Source organism: Denticeps clupeoides, chromosome 1 (assembly GCF_900700375.1).
Source record: "Denticeps clupeoides chromosome 1, fDenClu1.1, whole genome shotgun sequence".
NCBI lineage: Eukaryota > Metazoa > Chordata > Actinopteri > Clupeiformes > Denticipitidae > Denticeps > Denticeps clupeoides.
This window is the reverse complement of record NC_041707.1, coordinates 5,815,224-5,836,966: the sequence shown is the minus strand read 5'-3', so window position 1 is coordinate 5,836,966 and position 21,743 is coordinate 5,815,224. Positions and strand designations below refer to the sequence as shown.

Below are 21,743 nucleotides of genomic sequence, written 5' to 3'. Positions count from 1 at the left end.
AACACACTACAAACACAAAACTCCAGTCCGAAGCCTGGACCCAGAGTATCCCTTTCCAGACCGGATCCTGACCCAGCACACAATCACACGCAATTGATACTGTTCCCATGTACCATTCCCATCCATTACAGACTGAAACACCACAGGAAATGATGTGAAAGGTCACATTGATTGCCTGGGGTTTCCGAAGCTCTGTGTTTTTTTGCCGTTTAAACACGCGGCACAGTGCTGCGGTGGGGACACTGTTTGCAATTGCTGTGCTAAGATGTTAAATTTGCTTTTTGACAGCAGAGGTGCCGGATAGACACTGCCACTGACACTCCTGGGAGTCCTTTGGGATCCGGGGATGGGTGAGTACACCGGCCAGAGGCTTGCAGGAAACCTCCCGCGGGAAAAAAACTTTGAATGCAGGGGTTGTTTACATAAAATGAATAAATGCTTTCAGCGGTGGGGCAGACACATGCAAGATTTATGTATTTGCTTGCAATAGAGCACCTACTCTCTGTAAAAGTCGCCCTGCGTTTGCTTTAGATACAATCGGCAGTTTTTCCCAAATTGCATCAACAGTGGCAGTATACCTGCCCCTGCCCACTGGAAGAGGCTCGGCCCTCGCCAATTCCTGCAGCTCGTAAAGTGGCGGTCATGCCTCACAAACTCTCACAGACCGCGAAGGCCGTCGCCGTCCTTGATGCCGCGCGCCGCTGGCAGAGGCTGCCTTCGAAAACGGACTGGCCGGAAGGCACCGTATCTTTCATGGCAAACGACCCACCAGGGCTTAGTCCATTAGCCGCGCGAGGGTCTGAACAAATCCGACATCGGACGGATTTCGCGGGGGCGCAGACAGCGGCATGCGGGGGATGCATCGCGGTCCCAGGCCTTCGGTCACCATGGCGCTAGATGCGTCATGCCATGGACAGTTCAGTGCCAGGCTGCGGTTAATATGGCCGCGGCGCGGCGCCTCTCTGTAGCGCCAGAGGCGCATGCTTATTTCTTATTTTTTTCTAATGCCCCACTGTCTGGGGCAGTGGTGGCCTAGCGGTTAAGGAAGCGGCCCCGTAAACAGAAGGTTGCTGGTTCGAATCCCGATCCGCCAAGGTGCCACTGAGGTGCGACTGAGCAAAGCACCGTCCCCACACACTGCCCCCCGGGCGCCTGTCATGGCTGCCCACTGCTCACTCAGGGTGATGGGTTAAATGCAGAGGACAAATTTCACTGTGTGCACCGTGTGCTGTGCTGCTGTGTATCACATGTGACAATCACTTCACTTTTTATTTTAGCGTGGTGCATCCCGCAGCGGAGAGGAAGACGGATGGTTTGACGGATGGCGACATTAGTTTCCGGCAGAAGCGGGGTTTGTTGTGTGAGAAGTGCCTCGTTTTATTGAAAGAGAATTGCTCTCAGTTTTTTTTATTGTTTGCGTTTCACATTAACGGCACGTCCCATTCAGCAGGGTAACCGCGGCGGAAGCGGCAGCCATTACGGTGATTGATTTTTTTTTTTGCAGGCGGACATGTGGCTGCGCCAGATCCATCACCGCTCCCGTGCCCTGTGCTCACACGCTTGCGCCGAGGCTGAGTGCATCTCTCCCCGGCAGCGCCGCAGACCACAGCCGCTCTCCCTCGGATGTCTGCTAACTTCCCAGACGCCGATAGATTACAATAATGACCTGTGTCCCCCAGGTCACATTGCACGATCCTCCACAGTGCCCTCCTGGATGTGACAAATATTTCCCTCCCCTCCACATTCACAATTCCAATGGGAGAATGTTCAACGAAAGCATTTTGGCACTTTTTTTTTTTTATTTAGAGACGTTCTTTTTACCCCCCACGATTTTTCTGTCCTCCCCCGAGTTTAACGGGAAAGGCATGTAATTAATAGAGTGCAGATTTGATATCGTAAGGCCATTGACAGCGACTCTTCTGTCAGAGCACGACACACATTGATCGTCTCTGCGGTAAGCAGGTGAAAAATATGTGTGACAAGAAATGACAAGCTGTGCGCCGCATATTTCACAGGCAATTCGGAGACATTTTCACACCATATTGAGCTGCTTTACTGTTAGGTCATTGGAAATGTTTCATTATCTGTGTGTGTATTGGATGTGACAGGCATGCTCTCACCTGTTCTGGACACATTGCATTCTTTTTTTTTAAGTGTTAAAACTGGTTCAAAGTGTTCATTTCTTTATAATTTTGAGGCTTCACTGTGATAGAATTTGCATCTTATTCAATCCATTAATTTTGCCTTCCATTCATTGTGTGGAATACTAGCTGTTGGAGACCACAAGACCACAACAATCAAACGGATGGGTTTTCCAGTTGAATTCCAAGAGCTGGGTAATTAGTGCACTGAGATATGATGTCATGTGGCAGACCCTGGGACGCTAACCTGCTGAAACGGGTTTGAGTTCGTGAAATGAGGAGCCATGCCAACGGAACCGGGAGGTCAGACGCTGGGGACGGCGAGCGTCCGGACGCTGGGTGAAGTCCTGACGCTCCCTTCCCGTGGAGCAGCAGGTGTGGAGGGCCAAAGGCTGAAGAGGTGTTGAACAGCAACGGGTCGTGCCAGAAGAGTGTGGGTCATCCAAGATGAAGGCAGAGGCAATGTTGTCAAGAGCGCAGAGGTCGAAGAACACTGGGGTCAGACGTGGGGCAGGTAACGGTCATCCAAGAAACGAGGTCAGAGTCAAAAAGGGTCAGCAATTAAATAATCTAGTTCGGAAAGGGCTTGCAGGTATGTGGTTAGAGTCGACAAAGAGTTTGCAGTGTTATGGCATGTTAGTTATCCTTTTTATACCTGCTGGTGTGCTGGGTTCGGTCTTCTTCCGGGACTGGGTTGTGCGCCCCCCTGGGGGTGTGGTGGTTGCTTATGATGATGTGCAGTTTATGGCTATAATAGCTTCAGCTTGCAGGACAAACTTCCTGTTTAGTACTTGAAGTACTTGAATGCGCTTGGGAAACCACATTATTTTACATGTTATACTTGATTCGTAAAAGGCTCCCATTTTTTAAAATGAAAGCTTCATTTACGAAACAGCGGTCATTCCAGCAGAGGCTTATGTTAAGGTGAGATGATATTGGTGCAGGTTGGCAGAGGCTGTAATTTAATTAGTCCTTTGCATCAAGGTTGGTCAAAGGATGGAGACAACTGGTGCCCTTTCCAGTCTTAATCTTGTGGTTTCAAGGAAATGTGGCCCATTAATAGTTTGCTCCCTGGTTTCTTTATCCTGTTCACTGTAATAATGCATTTTGCTGCGGCTTCGGCAGCTGGGATTTTCTGAAAACGATTGCATTGTCTTCTCTTCTGACATTATTGATCCTGGTTTAATGTTTCGGTTTCTTGCTGTGGGCTTCAGTGTGTCTTGGCGATTGTGGAAAATCACTCCGTTATGCAGGTCATTTTTGCCGGGGTTTTTTGGAGATGAAAGCCGAAAACAACGAGCCACTGCCATTATGATTGACTACTTCCTGAAATGAACAGTATTCAGAAGTTGTCTTCAGTTTGGCTGCTAGACCACAACTTGTCTGTTTTCATAATTAAAACCATGCCACAATTATATGGTTTTGGTAAGAGCAGACTCTGAAAATTGTGCTTTTCTGCTATGTTCTAAATGAAGTAATTAATTTTTAATCAACACAATCCTTCTCCAGTTTATTTGTCTGGACATGCATTAGCACTTCACTTATCAATTTGCCTCATCTACAAAAGCCTACTAATTAAGGATTATTAAAATAAAAAATTAAAGTTCTTATTCAGCCACGAATATTAATTCTAATCATTTGCGACTAATTTGTTCTTGCCTTGCCTCAGTCTTTCTCGGTCCTGGTTTGTCTACCGTTTGAATAAGAGCAGTAGTCTCCACAATGGACCTGGCCTGAACTATGAGGCTTACCCACCAGGCCCACTGGCCCATCCAGTCTCGGCTGCCTCCCATCATGCTCTGCAGGATTAACTGGGCAGAAGTTCCAATGCTGGTCACTTTTCTGCCCAAGCACACGTGTAATTCTGAGAAGAAGGAAAAACCAACTGCAACCAACAAAATATGAATTCAGTGGTGCTGATCCAGTATTTTTCTTTTTAAATATTTAAAACAACAACCTAGTAAGTAGTATGATTCTGATGTGTGATTCCAGGAACCCCAGTGGCCTGTCTTCGTCTCCTCAGTACATGAAATGGACTCTTCCAGTCCTTTTGTCCAGCTCATCTCCAGGTGAACAGACATGCTGCTTGTTTTTTTCCATCCCATGCTTTTGTCTCTCGCTATTGATCAGATCTTCATCTGTAGCCTTTCTAATTGAGCCTGCGCTGTCCTGAAGGATAAAGCCGGGCAATTAATTAACAGACTGATTCTGTGGAGCGGTTATTCTCCAGCATGACTGCACTTTATTACTGCCGTATTTATACAACGCAAATAAAATCCTCAAGTTGTAAATCTTTGAAACGCATAAAATATCCTCCATGGGTTGCAATTTATTGGATCTTTGACACTTTGAGCATCAGAGAGGATTTTACGAGGTACCACTTGCTTTTTGTAATTTATCACAGAAATGCTAATCATGGTTTGCTCTGTGGGTCTTTCTTCATGTTTATGTCTTTGTATTTTCAGCGGCTCTGACAACGTCTGTGAGCAAATTTTCCATTTTATTAAACCAGAAGGACAGAAAAATAATATCCTCTGGGACAGGACTAGCAGACTAGTGACAGTGGTGGCCTAGTGGTTAAGGATGCTCCCCCCCTCTGTAATCAGAGGGTTGCTGGTTCGAATCCCGAACCGCTGAGGTGCCACTGAGGAAAGCACCATACCTACACACTGCTCTACAATGTATAACAATGGAAATCATATGCATTTTGGTAATTAATTCCAGCTCTGGAATTAATTGGAAAAAATTATTATATTCAAAGTGTATGTATATGCAGTACAGGCCAAAAGTTTGGACACCTTCTCATTCAATGTATTTTCTTTATGTTCATGACCATTTACGTTGGTAGATTCTCACTGAAGGCATCAAAAGTATGAATGAACACATGTGGAGTTATGTACTTAACAAAAAGTGGAGACCTGGCCTCCACAGTCACCGTACCTGGACCCAATCGAGATGGTTTGGGGTGAGCTGGACCGCAGAGTGAAGACAAAGGGACCAACAAGTGTTAAACACCTCTGGGAACTCCTTCAAGACTGTTGGAAAACCATTTCAGGTGACGACCTCTTGAAGCTCATTGAGAGAATGCCAAGAGTGTGCAAAGCAGTAATCAGAGCAAAGGGTGGCTATTTTGAAGAAACTAGAATATAAAAATGCTTTCAGTTATTTCACCTTTTTTTGTTAAGTACATAACTCCACATGTGTTCATTCATAGTTTTGATGCCTTCAGTGAGAATCTCCACATGAGTTCCTTCATAAAAATAAAGAAAACACATTGAATGAGAAGGTGTGTCCAAATTTTTGGCCTGTACTGTATATATATTTTAAATGTGTAGTGTCAAAGAACTTAAAAAAACTAAAACATTCAGACAATAACTAAATTATCACCAAAATTTGAATAAAGAAAAATTTTGATGTGTCAGGAGTTATTGATCGTGCTGCTGAGCACTATGATCATGTAATGCAGCATTTCAATATTCTTCTATACTTGTCTAGTATAGAAGAAAGACATGTTATTGATTGGATAAAAATGGAAATTGAAAGGCAGCTCTCACTCAATTTTGCCTTCACGTATAAAACATATGCTGCTTGTTGTGGCAGTGGTGGGAAGCGGCCCCATAATCAGAAGGTTGCCGGTTCGAATTCCAATCTGTCAAGGTGCCACTGAGGTGTCACTGAGCACACGCTGCTCCCCGGGCGCCTGTCATGGCTACCCACTGCTCACTCAGGGTGATGGGTTAAATGCAGAGGACAAATTTCATTGTGTGCACCGTGTGCTGTGCTGCTGTGTATCACATGTGACAATCACTTCACTTATTAGTATATTATTATGTTTGATAAGAGAAGAACTAGTGTATGTGAGGGTTAACTGGTACTGTTCTTGGCTGTTGGCTGCTGTTGTTGCTGCTTGTTTAGTGCATTTTACTGTTTTCCCTCGAAGTGGGCAATTTAGTTTTATTTTAAAGTTATAATTAGTACAATGGTGAGAAAGAAAGGCAGAGGTTCTGATTTGTGCTGAACAACCTATTCACCAGTGATCTGGCACTGAAAACCTGTCCGTGTGTTTGGCTTGTTTATTAAGAATAGATGCAGAGGAGCCCAAGTCTTATTTAGTTATATTGAGTTGCAGCAGTTAAATGCTTTATAAACCAGTTAATAACGACACCCAGCGACTGAGTAGTTCCTCCCCTCCACGCTACAGATAACTAGCAAGCAGTCCTTTGATTTCTGCACGGAGCAAGTGCTTGTAGCTGAACTTGCCAAGTTTGAACTCCCAAGAGCGCGACTCAGTCTTGTAACGTGACTTCAAGATAGTGCTAGTGAGTTAAACTTGCATCCCACCCGCCTTCAGTCTCACCTGAGAGGACAAAGAAGTCGGCAGTAGTCAGCAAATGGAACAGTGAACACAACAATGGTTCCTTCTCTCTCTCTCTCTCTCTCTCTCACAACACAAACCCTCATTCCTCATTCCCGTCTTCTGCCACTAGCGTATCTATTCCCTGCCCATTGCAGGTCTTTGTCTGTCTAACAATAACCCCAAACAGTTACATAAACAGCTTGGCTGGATGACCAGCTCTTCGCCAGCTTCGCTTTCGATTTGGTCAACCAGTAAAATGTGTGCTGAAACGTTGGTCTGCTGGTGGTTTACAAAGGAGAAATTATCAGTTGAGGTTTACCTCTTTATGGTGAAATTCTGCCGTCTATTTGACGGAGTATCGGCCACGTAAATCAACCAGGCCGTCATTTGATTATTAATGGTGCTTATTAATGATAATGGCTGCTCTCACACCCTCATCCATGATCTACTGCCGTTTACTCCTTGGCAGGGTCGTGGCTGTGAGCGCAGGGCGTTGACTAACCATTCGCCCACACCTACGGCGGAAACACACGACAACAAGGGCAGAGCACGCAAACTCGCACAGAGGCGGAGCCCAGACTAGAACTCACAACCCTGGAGGTGAGAGGTCGCCTCTGTGTATGGTTCCCGCTAATGATTGAGATTCGCTTGTTGCCCACCCATTTAGACTGTCTGACGTTGTCCCCTCTGAAGGCACCTCTAGATGAAATCTGAAACAATGACATTCTTTCAGTTAACGTGGGGGACACTAGGACCCAGCCGTCGTCCCCGCCCGCCTCCCTCGGTTCCAGAGCTCAGTGAGAGGTCTGAGGACAGAGTGCAGACAGATAGAGAGAGTGAATGAGAGAGACGGAGGGCGAGAGAGAGAGAGAGAGACAGGAGTGAACGTCAGAGCCTCTGTGGTCACTGCTTCAACGGCGAGTCGGAGTGGAATGGAGGGACTAACCGTCGGGATTTAAGACACTTTGGAGCCGGAGTGGAAGCTCATGCCGGAGGAGTGTGTCTGGAGAAGATCGGGATTAAAAGGTTCCTGTACCGATTGTTCATTCCTGCCGTGATCTGTGTTGTCAGGAGTCATGTGTTGGTGCGCTGGAGTGGCGTGGGGAACGCCGCACGTGTGGGGGACGGGAATAGCGGTGCGTGAGAGATCTGGCCAGAGTGGAGGAGGTCGGTGTGGTCCAAAGAATCTCTACTTCTCAAGTCAGCCAGGCAGAGCTCCAGGAGGTCCCTCCCTCTTTGAAAAAGATGATCTGGGGGGGGGGGGGTTAAAATGTTTATTTTGTCCCCCCCTGGCCGGCCTTGCTGGTCTTTTAACGCGTTCAAGGTCGGCGGCGTGGAGAACTTTGCTCGGAGTCTAGTAAACAGGCGTTAAAAGGTTGGTGGCTGAGAGTTGTGGAGACCCGTCGCTGGAGAGGAGACGAGCGTGACAGCAGACGAGCTTTGAGGCTTTGGAGTCTGGCTCTCGATGTACATAGTGTGTGTGTGTGTGTGTGTGTGTGTGTGTGTGTGTGTCTGCTCCCTCGCATCATGCTGGTGTTTTATTCATGCCCGGACTGTTGCTCTCGTGCGTAAAGTGCACATCCGACCGGAAACCTCCTCCGTTCGGGGAACCCTTCCATCCCCCCGTTCTGAGTGGGTGGAAGTGCGAGGCTGGGTGGCACCAGGGGTTGTCTGTCCGTCTCTGGCTTTTCTGTGCCGTAGGGGCATTAAGGCTGGACGCTGGTGACGGTGCTTCCTGCCACTCTGCCCTCGCTGTCTCTGCACGTCCCTTCAGCCACGGCGTCGAGAGCTCTCTTCCTCTTTCAGAAGAAGTGCTGAGCTTGGGTTTTTAAAAATTTTTTGGAATAAAAAATCACTTTTCGTTCCATTTTCTATGGCAAAAAATAACCAGGTAATGCCCTTCCAACCAGGGGTAATGATCTCCCTTTCACATTAAACTTGGGGAGACGTCTGCTGCTGTCCCCCCGTCCCCGGCACTAACTTTCCCCCGACCCTTCGTTTCCATGGCCCCCTCATGTGGCCACTGTTTGCTGCCTATAGCTCCAGCTCTCCCCGCCTATGAGAACGCGGCCTCTGATTGGCCGATCCGGCAGAAGCACAGGAAGTTCAGGTTTCTAATAACCACCCAGAGACACAGTTACCATAGAGACAAAGATAAGCCCCCCTTTCGAGAGAGAGAGAGGAAAAAAAAGAGAGCGAGAGAACGCCTGCATGTCATCACAGCCGCCTGCAGAAAGCTCCCTCCCTCCCTCCCTCCCTCCCTCCCTCCTCCTGCCAGTTCTCCCATTAGCAGCTGCTGGGTCCGTGCCGCTCGGCCTCGTGAAGGTCAGCCGGAGCCCTGGCACATGCCCTGACTTTCTCCAACTTTTCCCGGCTCTTCAGGCCGGCAGACGTTTACAGGCTGTGACTGAGCGGTGTGCGTGGGGTCAGGAGCTACTTTCACGTGGGCCGAGGCAATGGCGGGACGTGGCAAACGCCGGTGCGGCCCGGACGCCGACTGATTCCAAGGAGGCCCCCTTTAAAAGGGAGCAAGAGCGTTTGAAGGTCTTCCGAGCAGCGGGCCGAGCGTCGCCTGTTTCCCTGCTCTCCCTCTGGTCCTCCTGCCTGCTGTCTGGTACGGACAGATGCCGGGTGCCAGGGAGTTGCGAAGTTGTGCGCGGAGCTGAAGCGTTGCCGGCGAGGGGGCTTCCTGTTGACGGGAGCGCTCTGTTATCGGAGGAAGGGCCTGTCGGCAGGAAGTGTGTCAGCCGCTTGTTTTCTCTGAAGTAAGAGGACGTGTCGCGGGTCGCTTATGTACACTTCAGCTGGAACAGACTATAAAACTATATACATATATATATATATATATATATATATATATACACACACACACACACACACACACACACACACACACACCCTCCCTCCCCTTCGGCTCCAGCGCGGTCGTTGTCATCACGGCGCGCGGAACAGAGCTAAGATCTTTGTGGCTACGAGCTCTAACATCCTCCCAACAAGCTGCCTCCCCGCCCCTCCGCACCTTTCATATGTTAATATTACGGTGGAAAGGGGCCCATTGTAGTTGCGATATGGCTGCCAGCGGGCCCACGCTTGTCGGGGTTGCGCGTGTTATGAACGCGTCCTCCCCGTTCTCACGCCCGCCAGACTCCCAGCGCGGGCTTTTAGTTGGTCTGTTCCGTTATTTTGTGAGGTCCGGAGGCCGGGGTTTGGTTGCGCTGGCGGGCTTTATGGGGGCTCGGGGAAGGGGGGGGTCTGTCACAGTTGAAAGGTGAAATCAGATGCGGAGGAGGTCAAACAGCTTTTTATTTTGAGGCACTGGAGTGTGGGGCTCCACGGCGAGCGCGCCTCATCCTCTTTTGTCTGCCTTGGATCGGCCAATAGCCTTGTTCGGCGGGCTGCGTCTGCCCCGCCCCCTTATGGAAATTAAACAGCAAAGCAAACCGGGGGGGGGGGGGGGATGGGGGGGGGGGGCGCAGCCGGGCAGAAAAATATGTCAAAACATCAGAGCGAACACCTGACGGGGGGAGCGGCCGTGAATATGCAGAGTGGCGGGGAGGTCTGTGTCTGCGCTTCTCTTTCGTTCTTTCTTTCTTTTAAAGGTTTTTGTTTTTGTTTATTTAATCCAAGAAGTGCAAAAGAAAATGAAATCTGATCTCCTGGCTTCTCCTGAAAGGCCTTCGGCATCTAAAGCCCTCAACTCCCGCCGCATATTTATTACGTTCTGCCCGCAAATAAAAAAAAAGCCTGGAATGTTCCGGAGATTTGCGAGAAGAACCCTCATGTAAAAACCCCGCATTCTCTCCTGCCCGGCATCCGGAATACGGCTCCCCGTTGTCCGGAGCGGAATTAATGATTTACGCCGCCCTGTCTCTCAAATTTGCTTCCCCTTCCCTTTCTCCGACTGTCTTTCTCCAACGCCCCCTCGCCTCCGAAAGCCGTGCACGCTGCAAGCTGAATAATTAGGGTGTGGGGTGGCGGTGGCCTAGCGGGTAACACACTCGCCCGTGAACCAGAAGGCCCGGGTTCAAACCCCACTGACTACCACTGTGTCCCTGAGCAAGACACTTAACCCTGAGTGTCTCCAGGGGGGGGACTGTCCCTGTAAGCACTGACTGTAGGTCGCTCTGGATAAGGGCGTCTGGTAAATGCTGTAAATGTAAAATGTAAATTACAGGCCATATGATGTATACATAGATGTAGAAAGACCGTTGACGTCGTCGTTTTCCTAATATTTAAACTGCCGTTGCTTTCGTTATGAAGTTATATATTTTACATGCACGTAGAAACAAGTCAACTACGCTCGCCGGGCTACGTGACAATTCCTGAAGCCTCCGCTTTCTTATCGTCCCCATTAATAATGAAATGCGCAGCTGTGTTTGTCATTAGTGCAGTAATTTAAACAGATGTCATGAAACATTAATGATACGAGGCCGCGTGCCACGAGGACACTTTTCTCGCTGTTGACGCGTGGAGAACCTCGGTCCCCGGGACGCGTCGGCTCCGTGTAGGTGTGCCACCGGAGCGACGGCTGGTGGTTTGGTGGACGTGACTCGCCGTGCTCAGGCTGACCCACCCCCCCCCTGCTGCAGGTAGACGCAAGGTCGCGGTGGAGCCGTGAGGCAGCGCTCGGCCCCCCAGCTCTGTTGTTTTGTTTTTTTTTTGGTTTGTTTTTTTTTTTTGGCCAAAGCCAGCGGTGCAACTTCCTGTAACCGGAGCCGCAGAAAAGCAAGAACGTGCTGACGGGGCCGGTCTGAAGGACAGCAGCGGTATGGATGGATCTCAGGAGGGATGCGGCTTGACGTCTCCATTAACGCATGGACACCGCTGCTCCCGCTCGTGGTGATCCTTCTGTAAACACCTTGGGAAGACCAGAAATAGCAACCGTTCTCTAATTGGCTTACGTCACTGGCGTCTGCGTTGCTAAGCAACATGCATGCGACACACAGGAAGTGAGCAGACTCTCCTGTAATGAGAGGTGCATTAATAAAACGTAATTAAAGAGTAATAACAACATTTCTATGTGTTGTAGCACAGTTATACGACAGCCTTCGGGAACCCATGACCTTTTACGGCATTTACCAGACGCCCTTATCCAGAGCGACTTACAATCAGTAGTTACAGGGACAGTCCCCCCCCTGGAGACACTCAGGGTTAAGTGTCGTGCTCAGGGACACAATGATAGTAAGTGGGGTTTGAACCTGGGTCTTCTGGTTCAAGTGTCTCACCCTCTAGGCTAATGGCAAAACTTTCTGAATGGGTCCATTGCGTAATTTGTGTCGGTGCCAACACATTTTACGGAAATATAAAAAGCGGTTGTTGAAAAGCGGGCGAGTTTAGCGGCGCGCCGTGTAAAGTGCGCCCCCGAGAGGCCCGTGGAGTCGCACGTGGCGGCTTTATTAACGATGCAGCTGCGGCGCTGGCGTCGGGGCCCGGCCCGGGCCCGCCGCTCATTCCGCCGAACTCCCCGGAGAGCCGCTGCCCTGATTGTTCGGGAAGAGGCGCATCCTCGCGGGGCCGCGTCTCGTTCGGTCGAGTCCATTTCCATCTCCTCTCCCGGCCCATCATCAGTGTCATACGTCACTGCTGCTGCTTTCATTTCTGTCCCGTCACAGCGGAGGCAGCTGTGCATAAACATCTATATTCTTCCGGTCTCCCGTGGGGACCCCAATGCGACCCTCCCAACGGTGGGCTTGTCCCCAGCCCGGTTCGCACCCGTGTCTTCATTCCGGGTTGTGGGACCGAATCGTTGACATAGCGCTCAAGGACGTCACGCGGAAGACGTTGCATTTTGTTGCGCGCTACACTGAACGTTCTGTCAGCGTTCTTTATTTATTTAGGAAGTCAAAAAAATCTTGCCGGTGGCGTCCTCAAAGCTGCGCCACATTTTCGGCTTCTTAATGTGCAAATGAACCGGCGCTGACTCACGGCACCCGTCTCCCCCGTTTTTTTCCTCTTCCTGCCCGCTGATAACGGCTCCCTCCCATCGGCCTTTTCTCTGGTGGAGGGCCCTCCGCCCACTTGACCCGCATTCATTCAATAACCGCTCGTTTAACCCGGCAGAGGGGCCCGCGCCCGCCCCCCGGCCCCCGCGCCCCGTGAATGAGCTAATCAGATGGAGAACAGCTGAAGGAGTCGGAGGGAGAGGCCGGAGCCGGGGCCCTCGTTACGGACCGGAGGGGGAGGGCGGGGCCTCTCGCACCACAAATGGCCCGATCAAGTGTGTTTTTCAGAACGACGGCTCCGGAACACGAATCTCAATAAGGACGGATGCTGGCTAGACGGTGCGGGTGCGGGCGCGGGCGTGCGTGTAGTGGGTGGGCGGGTGGCTGCTCAGCCTGAGGGAGGGTGGTTGGCGATGTTAACTTTCGGCTGACTTCAAAGTCGTCCCGGCTAATTAGCAGACAGTGTGAATGAGATTTAAAGCTTCTGAACTCCTTCGTCTCTCTCGCCGCGAGGGGAGGCCGACCGCCGCCGCACTCGCCCGCTCCCCTCGGGGTTACAACACGGGGTCGCGAGGGCCCTGTTTTTCACCGGAGTTTGGGTGTCACGAGGTCGCGCTGGTGGAAATTGGCCAGTTTGTCGGCTGTCTTGGTCCGGCACTCCCCTTTAATCGGCACTCCCCGACCCTCTGTTAAAAATAAATAAAATACATTTATTTATCCTTTCCAGCAGTGGAGGAGCACAAAAACGACGCCGTCATCCCTCACTGCTGCAGCGCCTGTCAAACACCTCTCTATCAGGACTTTGATGTGCCGCTAATGACCCTGCACAGATTTACTCTCCATCTCGGCCACCGATAAGAAAAAGGTTCTGCTGCGCTCCGCACAAGTGCATTCTGGACTGGGTGAAGGGTACAGAGTTTTATTAAAGACAATGTCATGAACGCAGTAATCGCATAATACCATGGGTCCTCGATTGATCGCTTATGACATACAGATGGGTGGCAATCTGAATTAAACTCAATAGATAAGTGGAGAAACTAATTGTGGGGCATTCTGTTGTCAAGGGTCACTGCTGATCAATATAAAGTGATTGTGAGTGATCTTTTGTTGAGACCTGGTGGGAGTGGAGTCTTCCAGGAGGAGGATGTCCCCTGTCACATGGAACCAGATCCTTCCAGGTCCTCAACTGAGCACCACACCAAAATGAGGGAATATCTTTAATAAGAATGGACTCCACTCTTCCCTCAGGCGAACAGAGACTGGACAACCCAGGATTAGGAGTGGTCTGATCTGGAATCTAACTCTGGAATCTAACTGAGACACATTTCAGTCACTTTTACCTTAAACTAGTCACCTGTTTGCTGTTGCCTGCAGCCTTCATGTAGCATGTTGCATGCTCTTGCACCCTCTGCCCCTCCCTGTAGTGTCTGTTGATTTGCAGCCATGTCAGAGAGATTTCATGGACATTGTTCAATTTCACACCGTTGCTAATGTTAGGTTTGATCTCGGACACGATTCAGGGCCACTCCCCCGAGTTTCAACACAAATTAGCCAGCTTCATGTCCACAGGCCTATAGTTGCTGGAAAAGGGAAACAAACACACATATATATATATTTATATACACAAAAAAAAAAATATATATATATATATATATATAACACACACACACACACACACACACACACACACATATAGAGTATACCCTTTCCCCTCAGGCTGGCTGGGTGTGTGCTAACCTCTGATCTGGCTACAGCACAGGGCTGTGTCACCCTGTTGCCATGGAATTATCAACAAGAGCAAACTTTGGGTTTCTGACGGCCGGCCTCAAACGTCTGTTTACCGGAGATAAGTAGGAGCCATCAGACTTGAGGAAGCTGCAGTGAAAGAGCAGCACACGACTGACAAGAGCAGGCGTCCAATCAAAAACTTTTTTGCCCTTTCTTTGGGGCCCATATATTGTACATTATTTTTAATGCTTGTGAAATGCTTGATATTTTAAAATCTGCGTAAAGAGCACAACCTTGAAGGGCACTTGGTGTTTAGTAAGTTTTAATATGGAAAAGAGTGGCATGTAATTTTCGGGCCCCATAAGAAAATGCCCTGTTTCGAGTACTGAACCCTGCGGCACTCCATGTTTCATGCTGGTTTACTCTGAGGCATGGTCATTCCATCCAAGCAATCGGTCAAATAAGTTCGACACAATTTATTATGAATCTGTCTAGCAAATTATTATTATGGATATTTATATTGCGCACTAAATAACTATTCATATAATAATAATACCCACAGCAAAACAGAGCAGTTGTACTGTTGTACTGCAATAACTATGCATGTGACAAATGAAAATCGTGAAAAAATCTCGAATCTAATAAGAATTAGTGCTTGATCTTCTGAATCTCATACGCTATGTTTCACTGAAAGAGAATTAATCCTCTCTTTCTGTTTTTCTTTCTTTCATTAGGGACTTGGCCTTGTGCATTGTGTTATTTAAAGTTAATTATCAGAAGAAGACTGCCAGGCCTCAGCCACCGCACGGCCCCACGGTCCGTGCAGCTGCCCACATTTTTCTCAGGCAGAAGCAAATTCAATTTGAAAAGTAATTTTGTTTGCGAGGGCACTGATTAGCAACGAACGCTTGCACTCGCGCGGGTGGCAGTTTGTGGTCGCAGTAATGGAATGACATATAAATTGTCATCTGACATAAAAAAAAATTAACCCGCGAACGAGGCCAAAAGCGCACAACGCTGTCGCATGGCTCTTCCGTCAACGCCGGAACGCTGGTCTGTCCTTTCTCTGACATGAGAGCTTTAGGGCTTTTTAACTCTGCATTAAAAGGCTGTCGGCGAGGGCGAGTCTGTCGCCCGGTTAACGTGCAGAGCTAATTAACGGCCGGGTCCACCGGCCTTTTGCCGGGTGCTGTTAAAGTATTGCATTTGTCGGAAATAGTTTTTTTCTTTTAGCGATCAGGGCCGGTGATTAGTGCATATTTCCTTTTTTTTTTTTTTATTATTTTTGGTCAGTGGTTGTGTGATATGAACCTCGGCCTTAATTGGCCGTGTCAGCCGTGGCCAGTGCTCCGCTGTTGCATACTGCTGACTCCAGCAATGCCTGTCTTCTTCTTCTTCTTCGTCTTCTTCTTTTTTTCACCTCCATTTTTCAGACAACACGACACTAACGTTTAAATGAGACGCAAGGCTCCGGCACTGTTTACCCTCCCCACGTTCCTCCAGACGCCGCCGCTGAGAAGTGTGGCTCTCTGGTGACTTCCGGAGGCTGTTTTGTGATTTAGGTAATTACTGGGAGAGGACGGCTGGAACCCTCCTCAGGTCCGTTTTTTTCCGCGGTTCCGGCGCGGGCCGGGGCTGCGAAATCTGGCAGGCCCGCTGGCTGCAGCTGTGCAGGACGCAGGCGAGACACACACCTGCCCGCTCCTCTGGGTTTGGCTCGTCTCCCTGTAATCAGAGCAGATCACGCTCTGCAATTACTCCCCGGATCGGAGCTATACCCGCCACAGACACCCATCGCCACGTGTCCCCACGCAGCCAACCCGCCGAGGTGGGCTTCCTTCCCCCTTCTGCCAGTCTCAAACCCGCTGGTCTCCTCAGACAGGCCATAGATGTGTGTTACTCTCTATAATTAGTAATGCACGGAATATGCATGTATTTGTGCATATGAGCCTTCAGAGGTGTGTTTGTTAAATTTTTCCTATGGTGGTGTGTGTTTTAATGCATGCTTTGTGTGTGTGTGTAAGGTTGGGGGGGGGTGGGTGCTGCAGGAATGTCTGTGCGCTTGTTAATCTGTCCAGATCAAATGAAAGTACTGGCAGACGCTAAATCCTGCCTCGGCTTCTCACTCATCAGCTGGAGACACCAAGCTTTGCGGTTGCTAGGCGACTGTGTCAGAGGAGGATTGTCGGATTTGGTGCCACCGCTCCCCCCTCCCTGGAGCTCCGGCGCAGGGCACGCACACCTGAGTCTGTTAGATTAGACCGCTGTTAAGTAAGTGCGTTGGAGACATGGATCCAGTCCCTCCTGCTTTCCCTGGGCGCTGAAGTGCTTTGTGTATATATATGTGCCTGTGTGTGTGTGTGTGTGTGTCTGTAGACTGTAATGACAGTGACTTTTGATTTGAAAGAGTGTGAGAAGGAGAGTCAACGTTCAGTAAGTGCTGCTCCCTGCAAGGAAAAAAAAGCTTAAGTGAAGTATTTTAAAAGTTATGTCTAGTAGAAATTCAAGATACTTCAAATTAGTTATACCTTTCTAATACATAAGTTGCATATTTATTACCCCAGGTCCCAAATGTCTGTGTGTGTGTCCATGCTATGGGAGGAACACAGTGTGCTGTCCGCTCGTGTCCCAATAAGACCCCGTTTGCATTCTGTCCTCTGTGTTGTGGGGGCAGGTTGAGGACCCATGGTCTCTGTTCTAGATTTAGACCACAGGAATAAACACCCCTGAGGACTCCCTCTCCCTCTCTCTTTTTTACTCGCTCTCTTTTTAAAAACAATAATCATACAGTCCAGCTCTCTGACCCAACGGAACATCACGAGGATCTTGAACATTTTCTGCTACTGTCGTGTCCAGACTCTCAGCAGCCTTTTCCCCTTTGCAGTACTCCGTCTATAAACGACTGAATAATTGATGTTGAACATTTGTTGCACATTGCAACACGTTTGTGATGTCAACTCAAATATACCCTGTGTATGTTGTATGAGCACTATCAGTCTTGCCTACAGGCTCCTCCCCTTTTAAACCCACTTGTGATACACAGCAGCATGGTGCACACAGTCAAATTTGTCCTCTGCTTTTAACCCTGAGTGAGCAGTGGGCAGCCATGACATGCGCCCAGGGAGCAGTGCGTGGGGACCTCAGTGGCACCTTGGCGGATCGGGATTCGAACCGGCAATCTTCTGATTACGGGGCCACTTCCTTAACCGCTAGGCCACCACTGCCCCATTTCTGGGTGGTTTGTGTATGTACACTTGAACCAAGAAGGGCTTTCTGGGCACTTTGTTCTTTTACAGACAAATAGCCCGCAATCCTCTCTTATTTCTACCTGTTTATTTCTGTAAATCCCGGATACATGAATGTTCCCATGCTCCACGTTCAGGGCGTAAAAAGCCTCAGACTCCCCACATTCCCAGTTGAAACGCGGCGAGCTTCCCGGGTCCCCGGTGGGAGCGTTCGGCGTATCTGTCTCATATCTGCCCATCCCGCACCACTCGGATCCGCCCCTGTGTTTCCATGTTTATGCTGCGACTGTTTCCCCTCTTGTTAGCAGAGTGCGCTGGCATTTTGATTGAGGTCAGGTTAGAGTCCCTGCCACCTCTGGAACCCCATTTGCATTTAATAATCGCTCGCGTCCGAGGCAAGAGAATAAAAAAAAATATTAAAAAAATGCTGTTGACACAAGTATTTACAGTTTAATGGCGTTCACCTTTGCGCATTGGTGTTTAATTGAGGGATGACTAATTTGCAGACGTTTAACCTCAATGGCAAATCAAAGGCAGCGAATAACGTTTTAATTACGTGGCGGCAGCACACGCATTGCATGTGTGTGTGAAGCGAACTGAGATTTGATCTCGGCAACGGTGTGGTGCGGAGAGCAGCTGTCGGACTGTCCTCATTAAACTCTGCATCCTCCACAGTTGAATGGTAATGGCTGAGAGGCAACAGACAAGCCTTCATTTTGGGCACTTAAAATATGATGGAGCACTCATTTCGTCAAATACACTGTCTCAGTCACACACACACACACACACACACACACACACAAAGCAGAACAAATACTTCAATCCATGCTGGGAAGAAACTCCCTTGCACTGTCAAAATGATGAAGGGATGGACTAATGAACTGAACGACATCTTTCAGACTCGCAAAGCATCCGATGATCTACGCAGTCTGTAAATAGACTTGCTTTGATTGGCCACTGTGTCCGGTGACGTGTCCTGGGTTGGTTTTTGGGGCTCGCAGTAGTGTCAGAAGCCCACTGGCAGTGGTGTGTTACTTGACAGACCACGTTTACCTCCCTGCTCTACTGTGTGTGTGTGTGTGTGTGTGTGTGTGTGTGTGGCGGCCAGGGGAGCCCATGTTCTAAGCTCAGATTGATACAGGGGTGGATTGTGCTATCACTGGAGCATGAATGAGTGCCTCTGATCCTGCCACGCTGATTAAAGATTAAAACTCTACTTTACAACCTCATCTAGCAGGATTTCTGCGGCGGCGATGAGGAGGAGGACGAGCGCAGCGGGCCGTGGTGCCGGAGAGCGAGTTGGAGGGTTGGAGGGGGGAATAAAAGGACACCTTGCCACAGCCTCCTGGCCAAATTCAGCTCGCTACCCGCAGGGTGGATACGGTCGGACTGAGCCCCCTCTGATGGAAGCTTATCACTGGTCCGTTGTGTTTATGGCGAGGTGTCAGGCCGGAAAATCCACTCTTACACATATCATGCGGAGGCCTATAAAAGGACCCATCCACTGGTTTTATATACTGAATGGGAGAGGAGGCTGACACCTGTCCAATCTGTATTACTGCGGCTAACCCCCGAAGGTCCTTGAGTTTTTGTCAGTGCTGCACCGAAGCTGAGTAAAAGAAGGAAAAAAAAAAAAGCTTGAGAGTTCAGAATTGTCTTTGTTGATCCCTGCTGACCTACTTGAAGTAATATCTCCCTCGGCGCAGCAGTACACCTGCGTGTTGAGGTCAAACTTTTGAAAGTGACAGGTTCTGTGGCACTTCTGGAAGAGAACTACATTCTCGACACTTCCTCTACACGTAACACACTGACTACCGTACCACGATTTTAGGTGAAATGGATCTCCGAGGGAAGAACAATGTTTTTGTCAGCTGAAGTCGTAATTATATATCATGATAAAATTGATCAGGATTAAAAACTCATTGCTATTTTTTTGTTGATGATTGTGTGTATATATATTTAGAATACAGCCATGTGAAAAATGACAAACATTTTATTGTCTATGATACCGACAGATGAAGGCCAACAAAGACATCAAACCATGTAATGCTATTTTGTGGAGAAAATAAAAATAGCTTTTTCCCCCAGAAGCTACTTATTGGCCAGATGCTTCTGTTGTTTCTTCTGAAATTTCTGACCACTCTTCCATGAAAACTGCATTTTGCAAAACGATTGTCTTCCATATTCAATTTCAGACCACTTCACAGTATTTCAACAGGGTTAAAATCAGGGCTTTGACCAGGGCAGTCCATAACCCTTTTTGAGCAGTTCCCAGGAGGATTTTGCTTCTACGCTTGGACCCTTTCTGTTGAAAGGTCCACCTCAACTTCAGTTTTTGGACAGATGGCTTCACATTATCTTCAGGCACTATTTCATACGATGCTGAATTGATTGTTGAATCAATGGCTGCAAGCTGCCCATCCCCTGAGGCAGCAAAGCAACACCAAACCATAACATATCTAGCACCATGCTTCACAGTACGTATGAAGTGCTGGAGACTTCTTTTGGCTTCAAAAACTCTGCTCCCAGGGTAAATTTGTCGGGACATCCTGTCATGTCCGGTGCAACTCCAGGGTTGGCTTATAAACAGTCCATTTATTATGGCCTGTGGTAGTAGCCTAGTGGGTAACACACTCGCCTATGAACCAGAAGACCCAGGTTCAAACCCCACTCACTACCATTGTGTACCTGAGCAAGACACTTAACCCTAAGTTGCTCCCTAAGTTACTGTCCCTGTAACTACTGATTGTAAGTCGCTCTGGATAAGGGCGTCTGGTAAATGCTGTAAATGTAAATCATGGACCACAAGCCCTCAGAGAGCTCTTCAGATCTTCGAATGATGACACCACACAAATTACTAGAAGTGAGGTGTCTTTAGAGCCCAGTCTGTAACAGTGGCCTCTTACATTTACACCGTTTATCAAACGCCCCTATCCAGAGCTCCTAACAACTACCCCTGGAGACACACAGCGTTTGAACCTGTGACTTTGTGGTCTTTTGGTTAATAGGCGAGTGTGTTACCCACTAGTCCACAAATTTGATCCTACAGGTTGCAGCAGCAGCTGATGCAACCAACAAACAGATGGAAGACAGAAGCTTCTTCTGGACAAGGTCCTTCAGAGGCCACGTGTGGAGTTGTGTGCCCTGTAATTGCACCGTTATGTTGTCGTACAGAGGTGTCTCAAGTGCCCGTTTCATCAAACGCACACAGACACAGCGGTCAGCTCGGCCCACCGACTTCAGCCCCCTCTGATCTCCTGCTCTGGGGAGAAGAGAAATGGGCGCGGTGGTACACATGAAAGGTGCCAGGGCTGACAGAGCGGACGGGGCTCAGAGCTGACCGCACAAACAGCCAGCGTCCACACCATGTCTTCGCCTCCCTCGCCATCTGCCGCGCCTGCCGCGCTTGGCTGGATGAATTGCGCAGGTTGGGAGCACTGTCTTAATTTTCATTAAGTGTCCTCTCCCACCTCAGCTCCCCTCGAGGCCGCGCGGCTATGGATTCGCCTCTTAACCGGGTTCCCCTGCCATCGCAACACGGCCAAATTCAATTTGCTTTCTCCTGGGCCCGGCGCTGAGGCCCTGAACTGTTGCGCGCGGCGGCAGGGAGTTGTTCTATCATGTTCGCTTTGTGCGGCTTGTCAACCTCTTTGTTTGTTGTCTGCGTTTGTTTAAGAGTATGGACACGGTAGGACGACCGTGGGTGGTCCCGCCACGGGCTGGAGAACACGGAGATAAGATGATATGAGGCTGAGATCACACCAGCTCCCTCCGCATGCCTCTTGGCATTGGGTCTCCAGCCGTGGCGTTCGTGGAGTGGTGGAAAGCTGCTAGACGTCTCCACAGCAGGATCACGGCCGACCTTGTGAGCCACGTTATACCACGGCCCGACCCTGACCTCTGACTCCCAGCCAGAGATGCTGAGACAAACAAGTAAATGAATCCGTCAGTCAATGAAATCGATCACGAAGAAGACTTTACACTCCAATCAGCCACAATGTTAAACCACCTTCAAACACAGAACTGGACCCTCAAGATGAGGAAGGTGCTTTCAAGTGCTGTAAGGTGTAAGATGGGGTGTCAAAAAATCAGACCTGTGTCCAATACTTTCACTGAGACACATTTTTCTAACGCATCACATGGCTTAACACTAGAAGTCCCAGAGATTAGTCATTTGGCTTTTCTACCTATAAAACCCACAGGATAGTCAATTGACTAGAAGACTTTTAACTAATATCCTTAGTCAATTAAAATGAAAACCAAAACCATGAAAGCATGAAAAATGGCTGGAAAAAAGAAAGAAAAAGGAAAAATAGAAAAACAGACTAAG

General features: G+C 48.9%; 1 protein-coding gene across 8 annotated transcripts in view; it reads left to right on the top strand.

Moving 5' to 3' along the window:
- The first annotated feature begins 291 nt into the window (after nt 1-291).
- foxn3 (forkhead box N3) overlaps nt 292-21,743 on the top strand; it is a 77,540-nt gene continuing 56,088 nt past the window's right edge. The window contains exons 1-5 of one of the 8 annotated variants that reach the window (XM_028956911.1): nt 292-350; nt 1,278-1,360; nt 1,505-2,655; nt 3,811-4,054; nt 4,134-4,210. The gene's annotated coding sequence lies outside the window, so the exon portion shown is untranslated. Of the gene's footprint in view, nt 351-1,277; nt 1,361-1,504; nt 2,656-3,810; nt 4,211-7,328; nt 7,525-12,155; nt 12,780-13,167; nt 13,350-21,743 lie in introns of those variants that run through there. The other 7 variants (XM_028956835.1, XM_028957069.1, XM_028957142.1 and 4 more) reach the window with 7 other exon arrangements.